This window comes from Chaetodon auriga, chromosome 4 (assembly GCF_051107435.1).
Source record: "Chaetodon auriga isolate fChaAug3 chromosome 4, fChaAug3.hap1, whole genome shotgun sequence".
In the NCBI taxonomy this organism is placed as follows: Eukaryota; Metazoa; Chordata; class Actinopteri; order Chaetodontiformes; family Chaetodontidae; genus Chaetodon; species Chaetodon auriga.
The window spans coordinates 15,338,600-15,355,979 of NC_135077.1; positions in this window are offsets into that span (position 1 = coordinate 15,338,600).

The following is a 17,380-nucleotide window of genomic DNA, read 5'->3' on the forward strand; positions in this document are numbered from 1 at the left end:
AAAAGAAACTGCCATCTCAACTTTCATCTGATTCTCTGCGCGGCCCAAAGATAAAACAAAGCCTAAGAACAATGTGCTTGTACAGTGACTGGGATGAAGTTGAACAGATACAGATCAGTCTTTGTTCCTCTCACACAGAATTTATTTTTCTTAATTAAAGTAATTCTTTCACTCACTGTCCTTAGCATCCCCTCTGTGGGTTCTGGTGAGTTCGAGGAACAAATCACTCCAAAGACACGGTGCTCTTTTCCAGATGTAGTTCTGATGAATCCAGCAGACACTGCTGGATCCAACAGCTGGGTGTCCTGGGTGCCCAGAGGCCCAGTCTGCCAGCGGGAACATGCAATGCAGACAATACTTAAATACAAAAACCAGCAGCATAGAGCACCCTCCATATATTTATTAAAATGAAAAACAACTTTGACCTAAGAGACAGCTGTGATTGGTTTATTGATTCATATATTTGTATGAAAAGGAGGTGTTTGAATCCAAGCTCACTGTTTAGTATGTTTAGGTAGAGAACCATCTATGGCGTGGGATGGCAAACCATGCATGAGAGAGATCAAATACACAGAGCACATAGAAGTCTTAGTAAAACAGGAGGAGCACACAGCTCCTCTGCTGTCAGTAGCCTAGATAGACCTCAGTGCATTGGAGCATCAAATGATTATACTTCTCTTTCCCTTTCTCAGCCAAAATCAAGCCCATAAGAACAGCTCTGGACTGTGAGGCAGTTTTGTGGTTATACTTGGTGTTGTAAGCTCACATGACACACACATTATGTTACAATATGACAGTAAAAACTGCAAAGAAAACCTTTTTCTGAGCATTAAATTCACCCTGAATGACTCGTATGATCAGAAATGACTCCATTTGGTCCAATAGAACTTAAAGTCTCAGCAAGCTCTATCATAAGATTATTTAAAGTGTGCAGAGACCACCAGGAAGTCTGCTGGCTCGTCCAGAGGAAGCCTTTGTAGTTTCTAGCACACTTGATCTTGCGCAGCACAGTTAGAGGGGGACTCTGGTGCTCTGTGGGCCCCAGAAAGTCTGAAAAACTTTTCGGCTCAAGCGCCCAGTGAACATCTTGCAGTGGAATGATTGGGGCGCCAACTCAAAACATGGCAGTTTTCTTGTTATATCCATGGCCTAAACCAAAAACCTCAAAGTTGAAGGCAGCAGCTTCCTCTCACAATCTAAGAGGTTTGTTGAAAGCCAATCTGGGGAATTCAGTCAGCCAAAAATAGAATTTTGGAGGCTCAAATACCTGTTGAGGATAAAGTGTAAATCAACCGTGGGGGAATTCCTCGGGACAAGCAGACTTGTGTGAAGTCAAACTGGAACAAAGTCGCTCTCTTCTTTTTAGTGGTCTTGGCCTGGAGCCCACTTGTACTTAGCAGCTCTCTGATTGGTTGAAACCCATATGGAAGGATGGCTGTGATGGTAAAAACGGCTAATTACATGGCAAGCCCACTTACACTGCCTCATAAAGACCATTTGTTGCCAGCTGCATTTCACCAACTCACTGCCTTCAGTACCAGTGCGCTTCAGTACCAGTTCATTAACCTGGAAACGGCGACCCGATCCACATAACACACTTATGGATGATGTCATGGGTTGGTGGAGGGTAGACACTGACCAAAACTCTGCCATCATGTGTCTTTCTCTTCTGTTCTGCTCAAGAAATTGCAGCAAGAGAGCAACAGGCATTTTTCTCTTCACACTGGTGTATGTATTAGTTTATCCCTTTCTGTTATTCTGCCAAATTTCTCACGATCCATGTTTACCCCCCTTTCACAGCCCTCTCCTCTGTCTAGCCATCCGTCACCCAGACTTTTCTCCTTTCACTCTGGGTTTTGGCTGTGTTCTGCGTATCCTGTTTCCTGTCGGCCTGCTCGGCTTGGTGAGCAGTCAGCCAACCAGACGCCACAGAGGTGAAAAGGCAAACACATGAAGAAGAGTGGGATCTCAGTGTGTGGTAGGAGGATGTATTTCTGTAGTGAAGACAAAATGTCTCAGCAAAGCTTGAACGATGAAGAAAAACATCCAAGCATGCATATTAGCTATGCTATTACCAACCTCTTAGATTTAAGGGCCTCCATTTATGCAACACTTTTATAGCGACACAGTAAATGGGCAGTATGAGTATTTCCTATGTGCAGTAATATGAATTCAACCGCTTTTACTTATTTACTTAAATAATATATCTTGCTTTTTTACTGATGCTTCATACTATTACACTGTGCTGCTGCTGTAACACTGCAAATGTTCCTGCTGTGGGATTAATAAAGGTTTATTTTATTTCTTATCTCATCATTGGAGTTTAGGGTAATATGTAACATTACAGTACATGCCTAAACCATGTAATAGGGCTCTAACTGGTTGTGCAGGGAAGGGCTTTGATCCTCAGCGCAAACACAATTTGGCTGAACTGATTTTGGTTCCAGTTCATATTCTTCTTGATACCCTGGGGGCTTCAGTTGGTCAGGTTTTGGTAAATTTGTTTTATTCTGCATTAATATTTGGTATTTTTCCCCCACAGGTTTGGTTGTACCATTTCTTTTTTCCAGGCTTGTAGTGAAAATCTAGCTTTGGGTTGAGGTTCATTGAGTTTTGCAGCACTTGATACACTGTTCAGGTCACAATTTGAAATTCATGCCGATTTCAAGTGAGGTCGAGTCTGAATTTCTGGGCCTGTAATACTCATAGGTTGCTTTAGGTTGGGGATCAGTAGGGGCCAGTGGTGAGTTAACCAGACTATGTTCAAGAGTTGGATTTGGGTGAAGGGTCAAGATTTGGTTTAGACCAATGTTAAGATTAAGGTCAAGAATGTGGTGATAAGTGTAATGTGTTGTGCAGAGTTGTAGTAACTCTACACCTCAACAGCAGTGGATGAAAGCAGCTGGTTTGAATTAGACACACACACAGTGATGAACATGCACAGACAGAGTGTCAGACCTGCATTAGATTCTGTGAGGTGGAGACCTTGAAGGAGAACTCGTAAGCAGAAATTATCCTTCAAATAAACATAATGACACCATTCGACTGACCTATGCAATGATTATACTGACTGTGTGGGACTGTGTGTGTGTGTGTGTGTGTGTGTGTGTGTTGCTCTTTGACCCTGAGTGGGCAATATAAGTGTAAGTTATATTTCCTCCCAAATAACTCTGTTCTGTAAAATAAAATTTAATTCAACCAAACACTGCATGCCAAAGCAGCAGTTGTAACCTCAGTTCAATTTCATCATTAAAATATTCTTCTTTATTTAGACGTTTACTTTGGCAGCACACAAGTTCAAGAGTTCAGTTCTTGATTTGTGCCAAACTGGAAACTTGGGTGCCGGAAAGCGTAAAGCCACACACATTCACACGAAGAAAGCTTAAAATCCATAAAATTTAGACCAATGAACAATAAAGTGTAGAAAACAACCCAAAAAAAACGAGGGCACGGAGTGAGGAGCTTGTCCTTCACAGCCGAGCAAGTTTGCAGAGCCTGTAAATGTGATTTTTATGCTGTTTGTTTTACTTTGTGTTTGTCCAAACCTGTGATGTGAAGGGAGTGGCTCATGCTCTCCCCACAAGACGTGACCGAGGAGACACTCTGGGCTTTGGCAGAGCTCTTTCACATACACACTCTCTTTTTCAGCACTGATTCATCTTCATAGTTACACATTCATGCTTTCCAACACAGTCTTCAGCTGCAGACCCCTGAGCAGCTGCACTGCTGCTGTTGGGGCTTTTGCACCATTTACATCGGGGTTTGATAGAGAGAAACACCTCCATTACAGCGGAACATGTATTGACAGGAACATTTCAGTGCTCTTGGTGATTTTCAGTCCTGCTGGGAAACAGATGATGGACAGATTGAATTTTTGTTTTCTGTCGTTAATGGTGCATCAAATAGCTTAACATCGCAAAGGGCAACTCATATAAATGGTTCATGGGAGAGAAACTGAACAAACTGAAAATGTTGGATGGAAGAATTTGCAGCCATGCCAGCAGCCTTGTTAGGCGGTAGGAACGGCTCCGCTTTAAGCTAAATGCTAATAGGCTCAAAATGACAATGACATGATGATGTATAGCAGGCAATGTTTAGTATGTTCACCATCTTTGTTTAGTGTGTTAGTGTGCTAACATTTGCTAGCACTAAACTGCTAGTACTCGGTCAAAAACCAAAGTTTGTACCTTATAACGGAGAAAATGATGGTGGCGCTAGTTAGGGAAACATTTCACTACAAGGGCAAACATCAACCTGGGGATGGAGCTCGTGGAAAAGACAAAAATTCAGAATCCTTTTTTAATTTCTGGAAACAAAAAGTGGTTTCTAGTTAATTCTTACATAAGCTGCAGCATTCACTTCAGAAATTCAACAGCAACTCAAAAGTCTGTGAACTTCAGAGGCTTTGCTGTGTGCTGTGACTCTACAGAGGATGATTCAAAATGGCAACAGATAAAAAACATCAGAAAAATTAGAACACAGTGCTGAGCGCTTTGCTTAAAAAGCACACCAGCACACCGCATTACTGAGAAAGGGGAGGCTGGTATCACTCCATCACTCCTCCAGTCCTGATTCAGCCTGGCGGGCTTGTAAGTTTAACCAGCTATCTTGATATCTTCAAAGCAAGTATCACTGTACATTTTGTGAACAGAGGATGCCTGTTTGACATGAAATGCTCTTCATTTCATTTGTAATCTCTGTCTTTAGTGCATTCGTCTTCCATATGTTCCAAGTTAGTCCACACTTCCTCCAAGTTTCCCTTCTACTCATGGGCTTCCAGCTATACAGTGTATGTATGCATATTTATCATTAACAGCAGGCCTGGCAGGATCGGGGCGTTGCACAACTTGGCAGCGGATGTGACTTTCCATGTCTTTGTTCATCAGATCTGGAGTTTGTTGAGCTGATCAGTTCATTGTAAGAGCAGAGAGAGTAAATCAGGAGCTGTCGTCAGGGGGTGTCTTTCAAGTGTAAAAGACCCGCTCCAATGAAAATCAACTTTTTAACATTGTTAACATGTGCGTGGGATGGCTTTTATATGCTACACGACATATCAGGAGCTGGAACTGCAGTGGACCAATGACAGCCAGGGTTTCCTACGTCACATGCTGAAGGAGCCAATCCCATCAACTCACAGGGTGGGGCTTTTTATATCAGGTGATACACTGACTTGTAGGCGACCCTGCACACTTCAGTCTTCCTTGAAATCAGTTTCTGGATTGAACATGTATGTTTGAATTACTCCTATAAGTTACCACCTGTCACCGTGTAGCGTACTGTAGCTACCAAAACAGACAACAAGCAGAGGTTTGTGTGATTGATGAGCAGAGTTGAAGGTGAGCAGGTGTGCTCCAGCTGCAGGCGGGCAGCGGTGGGGTGTTCGGAGATGGAGACAGGGACTATTTGCACATTCATAGATCCCTGCATAGTAAATGCAAAGGTGTACAGTTACAGTTTAAGCTATTTTAAGGCATTAGAGGATTTTTTTTCGTGGGATGCTACTTCTAAAGATGTAGTTTCGATGAACAGAAATTAGTTTTTAAGGGTTTAATCAATGCCAGGAGAGGAACTTAGCGTACTGACTCCAGAAATTAATTTGGCAAATAGGATGAATAGATGATGTCTCATTAGCAAAATAGAGTTGTGTCAATATTGGATGAATTTAATGCTGTTATAATCATTAGTTTTATATAAACAATGGAACAAATGACAGCATATATGAGAAAGAAAACGCTTGTAGTGAAAAACAGTCATTTATCATCCAACTCTACAGTTTCTCTCACTTCTGTGGAGCATTTCAATGTCTTTTCGCTGATAGTTTTGGTTTTCCAGCCCACAGCTTTAGTGATTTGGTTCACTCTCATTGTTCTCTTCAGAGTTGTTTGCAGCCACAGCAGGCTGCTGTGTTCAGAAAAAAAAAAAGCTCTAAAAGCCACTGCACACTGTTTGGCAGACAAAGATAGCAATTAGCTGGTGGACATAGTGGAACATTTAGCAGATGAAGCTCGATATTTCCCCCAGGACTTAGTGGAGGGCAAAACAGAGCGAAAAGGAGAGTTAATATTGAACTTACATTCAAAGGGTAAATATGACTCTATATGAATGCCAACATTGCTCCATGTCTGCTGGATGAGTAGATAAACTCAGATTAGCCAAAACTGGGCTGAAGGTGATAAAAACAATGAAAAACTTAAAGAACTGAAACTCAATTTGAACATATATGCTTCACACCAAACTCATAGAAGTGTTCCAAGGAGTGGTGGACAAACACTGCATCGCTGTGTGCTTCAAACGCAGCAACACAGGAAGGCAGAATACCCAAAAGACCACACACCCAAACACAGGAAAAGCAGTCTTGAGGCTTCAGTCCAACGCAGTTAGGACAGACTTGTATATAAACTAAACAACCATTAAACAAATGCATGGATCAACACTGGGCCAACTCCTCAGGTCAAGACTCAACAGTTTACATCGTTTTAAATAAGGGACAACAAGGTATATATTTTGGACTGGAAGGACAGATGGTATGAAAGGAGAGTGAAGGAGGCTATTTACTTAAAGATAGAGAGGGCATCTCTCAACAGAGGAGGAGGTCTATGACACCACTTATCCACCACCTGAATACTGTCCTTTCATCCCTTCCCAGATGATTTAACAACCAATCACAGCTGCCCTCATGTGTGACAAATCCAGCGACTGTTGCTCATGTTTGGCCTCAGGTGATCCTGTGACTGCCATTATACAGCCAGGAGCACAAATGACCCACGTGTCATCAGCAGCCTTGATAGGTGTCAAGTCCAGCTGCCTTAAATTCAACCCTGCTCGGATAACCATCACTTGGATAAATCTTCACAGACATCTTTAAGAAGGATTAAATTACCATTGCTTAACAAAAGAGGGGAGAAGATGTAGAAAAACAATATTTACTCTGACTTCAAAACTTAATTTGGTTTTCTTTCATTACTATTCTCTGAGGAGATTGCTCATACTCCTTCACCTACATCAATAATGCAACTGTTTCTGAAGATTAAACCATCTACTGCACTGAAGAAGGATTTGTTTTAGGTTTCAGGTTTGGTGCATCAGAATGACACAATAAAACAGGATAAATTAGAATTGAATGCAGGTTTAATATGAACTTTGTGAAACACATAGAGGTTGATCAAAACAGGGCTTCCTTTCCTTTAACATCTTGCACAGTGCTGCTGTGAGCTAGAGTAGTTAAAATCACCGTGGAGAAATATTCACCGGAGGTATTGTAACGATACATTGCAGAGTGATGTAAGTGAGGCTGCTGCAAGCGACTCCACATGTCAAAGTATTCACACTCCATCTGGTACCATGTTGCATGAATAGAAAACTTTTATAATGCTGCCTGTCTCTCTGTCACATCGCCTTTTGTTCTGTGTGTGTCTTTGTCTCTCTGCTCCTCTTTGTCTCTCAGCATCTTTACCAGCATTTTTTATCATTGTGGAGTTGTATCATCTCCCAGTGCTGCGTGACACCTTTCGGTCCCATCTGTGGAAACTCGACATGGAAGTAGATGAGACAGATGGTGAGAGAGGCTGGGGGAGTTTGAAGTGTGTGTGTGTGTGTGTGTGTGTGTGTGTGTGTGTGTGTGTGTGTGTGTGTGTGTGTGTGTGATGACAGAATTTAGACGAGGATCAGCGTTTTTGTGCTGTTTGTGTCGGCAGTGTCTCGCTTGTTCTCTGTATGTGTGTATTTGTGTATGGGGGAGAGTTGAGAGTAATAAATTATTTAAAAGCTAAGAGCTACGCTAATTAGAGAGGAGGAGCACATGTGAGAGTGCAGTTATAGGTCTAACACACACAAAAACACTTCATTCCTATTTTTAATTCACTCAACTTTAGACTGACCCCTTCTAAAATTGTGTGTGTATGTGTGTGTGTTTTACACAAAGACTGCAACATAAAAATATATTTTCTTCTTGAGAGCTTGATCCCAGGCTGTTGTAGAAACAGGAGTGGATGGAAGGCTTTTAGGAGGAAGGTTTTAAAGGTATAATAAGCAGGATTTTCCTATGAGACAATATATCGTCTCATACAAAAGTAATCCCTCTCAACCATCACTGACGACCCACTAGAGGTGTGTGATGGTGTATTTATCTGCAGAGGTTCTGCCCTCTGCCTGTATTTTCACATTTTCTTCTTGTTTTGCTGTGGTCAGGACACTTTTTGGATGCGGCCTTTGGACAGTAGGTGTGAAGCAGCGTGCAGGTGAGGTCAGGTCTATAGCGACCAGGTGCCGCACCTTAAGCAACCCGCATTCAACAGGAAGCTATGCAAAAGCAGCGTTCTTCTGGTGGCGTTGAGCTGAGTTGAGCACAGTTTCACTGCTGTGTTTACAAACAGTAGCAATTCCTGCAAAGCATATCTTTAATACACAGAAATGAACACAGATTCACACACATGAAGCATAAAGATTGGAGGATCTGTAATGTCTAATCACTTATACAATTAGTACTTATACAATTTCTGTCTGTCATTATTGTTATTATGTCTTTCTCTGTTTCACTTTTTCTGTTTGTCTCTCCTATATTTATTTCCCTTCCCTTCCCTTCCAGCCCAGGCAGTAATTGCATTCATACTGGATGATATTGCTGCACACAACTTGAGTTTGTTATGCTAATGTTTATTGCCAAAGCAGGGAGATATGTGCCCTTCATTCAGCAGAGTGCAAAGTTAAGAATGAAGTATTTTGTTTGCGTAATCATAGTTTACAGTCATAGCTTTACTGTCACAATGATCTCTCCTTAACCTTCACCATACTGTGGGTGCAAGTCCTTGGTACTATTGTGACTGAATGTGATTCAACTTTTGCAGATGTGTTTTGCAGGGCAATATGGTTCCAACCCTTTGAATATACATCTTACGCCATCTGTGACTTCTTCTCTTGAACAAACACTTTCACAGCTACATCAGAGCTTCAGTCTGCGACTCTGCTGTACTGCGACAGACGCAGCTCTGGCCCTAACTGTATACACTAAGTTTTATTTTGTTTAGTTTACTTGTCTCCATGACTCTGAGTTCCAGACTGTCTCCTGTCTGTCTGTACGTTGAGCTGCTTAATAAGCTCACATAGCTGAGGTGAAATAATGTCTCTTAAGTTGAAATACAATTCGGTTCTGTGAAAAAAAATATATTTTTGGATGTTCTGAGATCAAGTCAGGTACGGCCAGCCCATCTCTCCCATGCAGGACTGCATGAACAACCTGCTGCACTGGATCAAAGTCTGGAATATGGGCAATATTACCGCGAGCCAGGTATAACTTCAAAGGATCTTCAAATCAATACTGGAAGATATGCACAATTTTTTCAGTTGTGCATTTTTATATTGTTATCCGTAAAATCTGATTATCTTCAGCAGATTTTGGGAGGCCAGAAATGCATCAATCAAAAATCCTAGTGTGCCTTTCAAAGAGTTCACAGCCATCACTCCCATGCTGATGAGAATAAAACATTGCAAACACTTAAGGTCATTAATTTAGGTGATTTTTGCTTTCAATGAAAAGTCACAATTAAAGGCTTTAAAATATGGCTATCTGCCACAGATGCTGCTTCTCATTTAGTCTCTGTCACCATTTATCTCATATTTCTCTATTTTTCACAGCTAGTTTCCAATTCATTAACTGTAACATGCTCTGAGGAAAGGGAAATGCTTCATAGCCCTCCCTTTCTCCAGTAACTCTGTGTTTATGAGTCAGACACATAAACCTTGGAGCAACCTTCTGCAGATTGCTCTGCTTAGAATCAGTAATATCACGCCAAATTTGGATGCAAAATTGGATATACCTCACTTATAACTTTTCACTTCATTAAACTGCTATTTATGTAGGAGTATGTATCGCAGTGGGAATGTAAAACAGAGCTGAAATCAAGCTGCATGCTTTGGCGCCCTTCCTTAGTGAGCAATGCGAGATCATTCTCAAACACTGTAGTCTCTTCACATACAATCTCTTCTATGTTTAAGTTCCTGTTACATGTTTTATGTTTAGGTTGGAGAATTATGTCCATTTTAAGAGGATTCATATATTGTACATGTTGTATCATGATTTTCCATTACGAAACTGCATGAGCACGTTTAAATATTAAAAGTGCAATAGAGGCTGTGCAGAAATTAGCAGGTATTACAATGGCGCTCAGTCCTTGAGGCTCGCATTAAAAACTTGCTGCAGGGGATTAGAGAGTTTTACAATTTGTTTTTATAGATGACAATCTAGATTTATATGCATGTGAGCAGTTTTAGGACAGAATAGAAACACAGAGAGTATAGCAGTAAATGTGCTGATTTAGTTCGGAGTGTGTTTTTATGTTAATATCAGCAGTGGCTAACCAAGAGTAGTGTAATGTGCTTTTTATTAGCTTCTGTACAATCTAATGTAATCAAATAAGCCCAGAAAAAAATCAATAAATCCTTTCTTTGTGAAGCTTGATGCAAAAGGTTGTACTTTATTGTTCTGGACTGCAGTTTTTGAACATTTTTCATGTATATAAAAAGGTGAACAAAATATTAGAAACACCTTTTAATAAAATGCAGTCTGGTACAACAGCACTACTAAAAATAGCCTCAGAAATGATCACAGACTTGAATCAACTCCTCTCAGACAAGGTGCCAACACAAGCCAAATCATGTACGATTCACAACAGATACAGCTGTTGTATTGGATTCAGCTGCACAGAAACACCCAATAAACTGGTAAGTCAGTGTGGTTGCAGTCAAAATCTCACTTCATTTGAGCATATTGGCATCTTGTTTACAACATGCCAGAGGGGGCAACATTTCACCTGTGTGTGCAAGATAAAGTCTGAAGTGCTTTACTTCCTGCAGCTGATAAACAGCACTTTAATGATAATGCTGTCAGACAGAAAGCAGACCAATCAGTTAAGGCAAAGAAAACCTTCCCTTACCTAAACACTCCATAACATTTGAAAGGAGGCATTAAGGCGGAGACATTCAGTCACTCCATAAAAGACTGATAGCAAAGTGCCATTAGACGGCTGACTGACTTCAGCATAGTGAAGTAAATGTAGAGTAAAGGCATAGATGGCCATGGCAGGAGAGTGATTTCTGATCAGTGTACAGCTGAGTAAAACTAGGATTTTAGGTTTTTACTACTTCAATGCAACAATTCCCTTAAACACACAGCATGTAAGCCTCCTCGAAGGTCCCTCCAAACAAATAGGGGGCAGCGTATCTAACTGTTGCTCATTATGCTCTTTGCTGTAGCTATCTTTGGTTGTAGCTACTTGTTGCTGCTAGCTAGTTAGCGCAGTTAGCAGCTAGTGGCCCCATTAGCTGACTGGAGTCTGCCCCGTCTGAGCCTCCGAGCACCAGGTTGGTGTCGATTGTTGGAACAGCAGAAAGACAAACCAAGGCGGTTTTGGTGAGTTTTATGTTGTTTCTGTCGAGTTTAATTGAAGTCTGTTTCAGTTAACAAGGCAATTAAGCTCATCTTTGTTCGGTAAATGAGAGAAACTTGACTTCAGAAGCGGTGCGGTTGTATTTCTCTGTTTAATAAGAGAAAGAAGTGCAACAATATTTCCATTCCTGACATTTTTTGAGTTTATTCTAGACTAAAGAGGCCAAGAGGAGCCTATACTATTGGACTATTGCCTCTTCAGATACAAAGTGATGTTACTTGAAAGGATGGGCAGGGACTAGCTGGTTAGCATGCTAGCTTCAGTAGCCATCTCTGCAACACAATGTATAGAAATCTTTGATAAAATGTCAGAACTGTTACATTTTCTTGTTCTGTTGATAATGTAGTTCTTCACCATTTTTTAATTTTTTAAACTAAATCTGTGGCCATAACTTACACATTGCACCTTTCAGCCAAAACAAATTTCTCTTATAGGAGACACTAAATATGATGCTGAGCTTGACCTTCTTTTTTTTTTTTTTATCAAAATATAATCAGTAATGTGATTTTATCTGGACGCAATGACAGGCTGCCCTCAAAGCATTTTCTTTCTTATATCTGACTATTCTGAGATCTTACTGCATATTATAGAGTGTAATGTCCCATCATCTGTCTCTGACTTGCTGCCTCCCTCCAACTGTCTTTTTACACCCACTGTTCTCCTTCTTCCATCTCTTTTTCACTCTAATATCTTCCTCACTCGTTCAATCCAATTTTCTCCTCTTCCTTCCTTCTGTCATCTCCTGTCCCCCCTTGCTCTCCACCCCCACCCCCTCACATCATTTCCTTCTTTTCATCTCCCCGTCATGCTGTCTATTTGATTGGAGCTTGCCTATGTGGAGTTTTCCATCCTTTGGCTTTGGGGTCATTTTCAGTCTGTCTGTTTCATTCCCATATCCTCCTTTTATATTCCTCATCTCTTTTTTTTTTTTTTTTTCAAAGTAACTGATTCTTTTCCTCTAGCTCGCCCTCTGTCCCTCTTTCTCTCAGATTTCCTCCATTTTTTTTTTTTTTTTTTTGCCCTACCTTTCGCTGTGCTGTCACCTCCTCATGTTACTGTTCCTTTAGCTCTGTGCTTTTCCCTGTACTTCTACTCCTCAACCGCCCACCATTCATATTCTCTCCTAATCCAGTATGGAAGAGGTACACTAACAGTACATAAGCATTTTGTGTTAACTGGAGTCAAACTGTCAGAAGTTAAAAATATGATTTTCAAATGGTGCAAGTGTCACATTGCATAAATGACTGTGGAGACTTACATGCTTATGTAAAGGTCACGTCTGCATTATGCAACTGAAAGCATGAAGTGAAAGCATCTTGAAATGCTGGTCTCATGTTTTGTTGAAACTGGGGATGAAGAAACATTTGCATGCCAGGAAAGGTCATGGAATCAGTTTCTATGTGTCAATGACCAGTTGAGCATTGAAAACAAAAACCATTACTCAGAACAGTTAAGCTTTTAGAGAACAATCTGAAAATGCTGCGATGCTACAAAAAAAAAAAAACTAAACTTTCCAACTGACCCAAATTATTGTGTCCCTTTCCTCCTCTTCCTCCGCTTGCTTCCCCTTTATAGAGGTAAACTGCTGGCAGTTGCCATAAGCTGCAGCCCTACAGAGCTGTGATTAAACGTCAGTTTCTGAGGGAGTGGATGTGGGTCAGACTAATCAGTGCTCTTTGTGCTTTCGTTCACAAAGTCAGAAAATGAGGTTTCTCTATCTTGGTCTGTTTTTTATTATCTCTCACTCTTTCTCCTGCTGTCTCTCTTCCTCTTCTCCCCTCACATTTCTATCTTTCACTGCTGCACACAGAGAAAACTGCAGAATACATTTCAGGATGACTCATCCATGTTCGTGTGCGCCTCTTTGCTTGTTTTATGTTGCGATTTACTGTGATTTTTGAAGCTTTGGTTATGCATTTTATTTTGTGTGTGTGTGTCTGTGTTTTCCTTTGTCCTGTTCAAAACCTCATACAAACACTTCAGTACTTTCAAGCAAAGTATTCATTCCCTCTGTTCTCTCAACTGGCCTGTCTTCTCTCTTTGCTCTCAGTATATTGATGCTTACTAAAACACACATGCACTCACATACAGTATGCTAACCCTGTTATGCTCCTGTTTTCCCTTTTCTCTTCCCCTTTTTTCTATCTTTCCTTTCTTAAAAATCCAAATATGGCACCCATCATGATGATCCTGTAACAGTCAGCAGGCAAATGGACCCACCTGATCCCCATTAACTTGGACATATATATACACACAAGCGGTGTCCTATTCCAGGGGCTGGGCCGCCTCTTTTTAAGTTTTCGTTTCAAGAGTGAAAATGTCACAGTGCTTTGACAAGGTTTTCCCCACACCAAAAGCTTTTGAGAAATCTTGCCTTGTTTTGAATTTGCGAGACACAGCAGGAAGAACTCTAGCTGTGTCCCATTTCAGGGCTGGAAGGTTGAATCTAAAGTTTCAGCCACCTAGTAGTTAGAGGTTATTATTCCACATGAGGAAAATGCTGAAAGACTGAACTGAAGAAGGCCAAAAGGCCAGAAGCCTGATAAAAAGAGCTTCAGCGGCTGGAGGTTTAAGGTGTTATTTTACTTTTTCACGTTAAGGCACGTTCAGACCAACCATGACGCTGCATGATTTGTATTGCCCTATAATTTACTGTATATGAAAGCAATTTCAAGGAGACAGCTGAACCGTCTTCAGTGTCTTTCATGTCCAGTTGCGATGAAGTGTTTCTGAAGATTTCCTGCTTCTTTACATGTGTATTTAATTGACTTTCTGGAGAGCTGTAACATGTTTCTGAGCTGTTAACAGTATAAATAGGTATGTTTATACTGTGCTTGCTAATGAAACTTGAACACTACATCATTTTAACAAAGACCACAACATGTTCTATAAAGTTAGAAGCTGGATTTATGCTTGACACAAGGGGTTCACAACAGCTCTACCACAGGTTTTAAGAGCATAGTTTTGAAATGACTTGTCCATTTGTTTCTGAAAAGGAGAACATTAGCAAGGTTTTCCTCAACTGTCTGAATGCTGTCTTCATCCTCAACAATCTCCACATGCACCAGAAGCTTACAGACAAAAAAAACAGGCATTCAAAGCTGACCAGTCACTGTTCTTGCGGCCTCCATGTGGCTTCTCCGTAGCCCTGATGCATAGTTAGAGACATGCAGATGAAGTTTCTTGACCCCTTCAAGTTTGTAGGATCTAGCGGTGAGGTTGCCCATTGCAACCAGCTGAACGCCCCTGGTCACAACCTCCAACATGGTGGCAGCTAAAAACATAAAACACAAAAGGCTCTCTAAAGCCACTTTTTTGTCATTCTGGGCTACTGTAGAAAAATGGTAGCAGGGTGTGATTATGAAATCAGATGGGAGAGATAGTATAAATGCACTGGTGGTGCATGTTGCTTCCTCTGATTTGTTGAGATAGTTCTTTTGATGACTATTCATCACTAGATGTTACAGCTAATGGTCTACATACTGCCATCTGCTGTACTGGAGGGGGATGTAGCATACACATTAAATATGTGGTTATGCCTCATGTCAGGAACAGCAACCCCTCCTTTTTTTTAGAAAGGTTAAAAATATGTCAGATTTATTGGGAAAAACTGGTGGATTGACAGGTTTGGATCCCCTCAAATCGTACACAAATAAGAATTTTTGCATGTCGTTAGCTGAGAATGAGCTCTTTATATCTACAGCAGGAGTGGGTCCTCTTCCACAGAGTCCACCGTGTTTCTACAGTAGCTCAGAAAGGACAAATCAAACTTCAGAGTACTTCAGAAAGACTGATAGAATTAAACTTCTATAAAAATTCTACTGAGTTGCAGAAAGTTGTTGGAGGCGAGCAGGGGCAGGGGGCAGACCTCAGCTCTGTATTAGCATAGGCATTATACATAGCCTGTGGAAAAATGTGTGCTTCAGAGTCCTGCCTCTTGCCTTATCCATCTGTCTGTGTTTGGTCATTCTTTTGTTTCTCCTTCTCTCTCCATATTTCCTGCTGGACCTCTGCTCACACTCAACACCCTCCTCCCACGGCCTCCTTCTCTCCCAGTCTAACCACTACTCCCAAGATAAATCTAAACCACAACGAAAACACGCACAGCCTTCAGCTGTTTAACCCATCATCGCAAGAAATGAGAGGGAGAGGAGCCCAGGGGAGCAATGGAGAGATGGAGGAAGGAGAAAAATGAAACAGAACAGAGAAAGAAAAAAAAAGAAAACACGCTCCATGGCATTTTCATCAGGGCAGCAGGTCAAAAGCGCTCTGAGATTACAACAATGTTAAATGCACTAAACCTAAATATGACACAAATTTTGTAGCTGTTAAAGTTTTATTTGAAATAATTGTACATTTAAAGGATTTCGTACTTTCATTACCTTTGTTTTCTCAAAGTTTCTCAAAGATTTTTTTGGAATAACTAAGATTAAGTACATATAGTGCATCTGCATTTCAGAATTTTGAGTACAAAGGTCAAATGAAAGCTGTGCGGTCTGATCCATGTTTGCTCTTTTCCATCACCGTCAGATTTGACCTGTTGTTTTGCTTTCGTTCCATTTGCTCCAGATGAGCTGCTTGTGTGTAAGATTGATTTTGGACAATGCCTTCCTACCAGTCAGAGATCTCTGCCTATCCCTGACTTAGTTGTTGGGTTTTATTTAAGAAAAAAGACAAAATAACTGAATAAGGCAGAATAACTGCTGGGATTTCACAGCTGTAAGTTCAGGACAGGGCTATTAACCTTCAGTCCAGAGAAAGTTATGTGTGCAGGCAGCTGTTTTTATCCACTTCCACAGTTTGGCTCTATGGATTGCAATGTCAGTCCATCACTACTTGTCCAACACTTTGGTCCAGAGTGTTATATCTTCTCAGGTTTCAGATGGATTGCCATGGAATTTGTTACACACATTTGTCCACAGATGAAGTCTTTGGTGACCCCCTTTCCATTTATCCTGCAAGCACCATGAGATGAAGTTTCCACCGGTCCAGTGCTTCAGGATTCCTCTCAAACTTATGTCAGACTCAGCTGCACCAGATGCTGAATTATTGGCAGGAAGTTAATATTAGCATGAACAGAGAGTGACAGGAGGGGGCGCACAACAACTCGTTTTTGCTCCAGGGCTGGGTACATCTCAGACAGTACACCAGTATTACTGTATTACCGCTGCTATTACTGGGCTAAATGCATTGACAAAGACATTCACTTAAAACCATGAGCCTCTTATGAACATTATAAAAGCTACTTAGCAAACAGAAAGTCCCGAGGTGACCACCAACAGCATGACATGGAGCCACAACTGCAAAAGATTCAGCAGAGATGTACCCAGAGAGACACAGTCAAATTTGGCCATCATTGCTTCAGAGGACTGCAGCCAATTCAAAGATGCTTGTAAAGTGCCCTTTACGGGAGCTCTCTGTTCAGCATGTTCAGCGTAAGCCAGAAGAGCAGTGCAATAACAGCAGCGTTCTTCAACGTTTTTAAGCCGGTGTATGCTCAGCTTTGCAACAGTATGTTGGGTGACTAGTTAATCCATGTGTCCTCCCTAAAAGCAGCTGAGGAGGTCGTATAACAGCCGCTCCACAGGAATAAACAATGGAAAAGCTCCCTGTGTGTTCATTTGATAACATTAAAATAAGCAAACAGAGACCACTGGGTGACGCTAGGCAGTAGTCTGTTGTCAAACTGTTTTATATGAATAATTAATCACACTGTTTCTCAGTGCTCCACTTGTCCAGTCCTTTATTCTCTCATCACTCACAGTTTACAAGGGTTTTTTTTATTTTATTTTTTTTGCAAATACAGGACGTGAAATCTATTCTGCAGCAAGAAACGTTGTTTACTTTGATGAAACTGGTCTGGATTGTTAAATAATTTAGAAATATGACTTTTAAGTATGTAATATTTATTTGTGTGATTGTAAGAATAACTTCCTTCT